Source organism: Gekko japonicus, unplaced genomic scaffold, assembly GCF_001447785.1.
Source record: "Gekko japonicus isolate JY-2015 unplaced genomic scaffold, Gekko_japonicus_V1.1 scaffold211, whole genome shotgun sequence".
Taxonomy (NCBI): domain Eukaryota; kingdom Metazoa; phylum Chordata; class Lepidosauria; order Squamata; family Gekkonidae; genus Gekko; species Gekko japonicus.
This window is the reverse complement of record NW_015164187.1, coordinates 1,166,393-1,168,652: the sequence shown is the minus strand read 5'-3', so window position 1 is coordinate 1,168,652 and position 2,260 is coordinate 1,166,393. Positions and strand designations below refer to the sequence as shown.

Here is a 2,260-nt window from a genome sequence, read left to right as displayed (position 1 = left end):
GATACCCATCTTGGGATTTTATCATAAAATTTCTCTTTTATGGTTCTCCATATTTTTATCAGTGGATCTCTCAGAATATGATTTTGGAAGTGTTTTTGCTTTTTCTCTTCGTCGTACCACACATAGGCATGCCAGCCCATGTGTAGGTCATAGCCCTCCAATTTTAACGTTCTTCTGTCCTCTAGAGTTATCCAGTCCCGGATCCATCCCATTGCAGCTGCTTTGTAATATAGTTTCCAAACTGCATTATTTTGAGTGTGAAATGAGAAAGACATCTTCCTCACTTCCTCCCTCTCACTGCAGCCTTCTTTGCCACCACCCAATTGTGCTCCTTAAAGTAGATGAACCCAAAGAAACAGTGTGGGAGATGCATTGGGAACCTGCAGTGGGAAGGCAGAATCACAAAAATTGGCCTTCCCCACTCCACAAATAGAAAATATTTTGGATCCCAGGAGCTGCTCCTGCACCAATGGAACAACACCATAGAGTGCACACCTAGAGGATCACGTTAATCACAGATTCTGTGCACATTAATTTAGGATTGTAAATCATCTATTTGGTAGAGATGAATTACAGAAGTACAAATGCATGTAAGTTAAGAATTTACTGAGAAACAGGTGTATCTCCAACATGAACAATTCAGCTGGAACAATTCAGTTGTAAATCTCTCTAGTTCAGAGGGAATTCTATGTTAAACATGCCTTGGCAGTAAGAATAATTTCTCTTGGACTTCTGCAAAATTATAGTAATTTAGGGCACAGTTGAAAACTTCAGTAGTGGCAGAGCATCTGCCTGGCATCCAAATGGTACCAGGTTCAATCCCTAGCATCTCTAGTGAAAAAAGATCCAGTAGTTAAGTGATGTGAAAGACCTCTCTGCCTGAGAACGTGGAGAGACGTGTGCTAGCTGAGGTGTAAACCAGACTTTGAACCTGCGGACGCTTTCCTCACTGCCAAGAAGACAACGAAAGCTCTGGTTTCCTCTTGTACAAGAAAACTCACCAGCATAGAGTGGAAATGCGATAGTTCCGTAAAGGAGAAACCAATGCTGATGAGAAACGTGGCTGTAGGATAAGGTCGACCAGGGCTACTTTTGGGCAGGAACGCACAGGAACGGAGTTTCAGCTGGCTTCAGAGTTGGCCATGCCCACTACAGCCAAAACCTCTGCGTGCGTGGCTACAGAGGGAAGACCTGGAGACCGACACCCCCACCAACTTCGAGGTAGGTGGGCCGGGGGCCATGGAAGGATCGGGAAGGCATTTAAATGCCTCCCCGTGCCTTCCCCGGCCTGTCCAAGGACCAGCTTGGCCAGGCTCCCCGCAGCCATGGGGCGCCCGGGCAAGCCAAGAGAAGGCAGTTTAAACTGCCTTCCCTTCCCTCCAAGGGTTGGTTTGCCCGGTTCCCCCGCAGCCACAGGGCACCTGGGCAAGCCAAGGGGTTTAAACTGCCTTCCCTTCCCTCCAAGGGTTGGTTTGCCCGGTTCCCCGCAGCCACAGGGCACCTGGGCAAGCCAAGAGATTTAAACTGCCTTCCCTTCCCTCCAAGGGTTGGTTTGCCCGGTTCCCCGCAGCCACAGGGCACCTGGGCAAGCCAAGGGGTTTAAACTGCCTTCCCTTCCCTCCAAGGGTTGGTTTGCCCGGTTCCCCACAGCCACAGGGCACCTGGGCAAGCCAAGGGAAGGCAGTTTAAACTGACTTCCCTTCCCTCCAAGGGCTGGCTTGCCCGGGCTGCTTGCATTCCCTAGGCACCTGGGCAAGCCAAGGGAAGGCACGGGGGTGTGGCCTAATAGGCTAATGAGCTTTACTGTCAGGGTGTGGCCTAATATGGTAATGAGTTTCTGTTGTTGGGTGTGGCCTATTATGCTAATGAGTTCCTGCTGGGCTTTTTCTACAAAAAAGAAAGCCCTGAGGTCCACGATGTCAAAAGTCGCGGATCCCAACTTCCTCCCACAGTGGTTGAACCCACATTTCCTCGATGGCTTAAAGTATCTTACGTTCAGGGGCGTGTGCGAGTTTATACCTTGCTTCCCTATGAGACTTCTGAGCGTCTCTCAATCGACACGAACCAACGGGGGGTGGGCGGCAGATAAAAGCACAAACCCGCCATTCCCCGCGTCTCGAGCACAGACACCCGGGTTTTAAAAAAGCCGCGCTTGAGACAACCCGCTTACTGAAATACCGGGAAACGGACCCTGCGCGGCCGCCTCCCCCGAACCTCAGCCCCCACTCACCTCTCGCTTCGAGCTTTATTACTCCTCAAG

At 50.4% G+C, this 2,260-nt stretch overlaps 1 protein-coding gene across 1 annotated transcript in view; it reads right to left on the bottom strand.

Annotated features, from left to right (window-relative positions):
- The window catches only part of ROMO1 (reactive oxygen species modulator 1), an 8,326-nt gene extending 6,066 nt beyond the window's left edge, over positions 1-2,260 (bottom strand). Inside the window, exon 1 of the mRNA XM_015408215.1 lies at positions 2,231-2,260. The gene's annotated coding sequence lies outside the window, so the exon portion shown is untranslated. The remainder of the gene's footprint in view (positions 1-2,230) is intronic.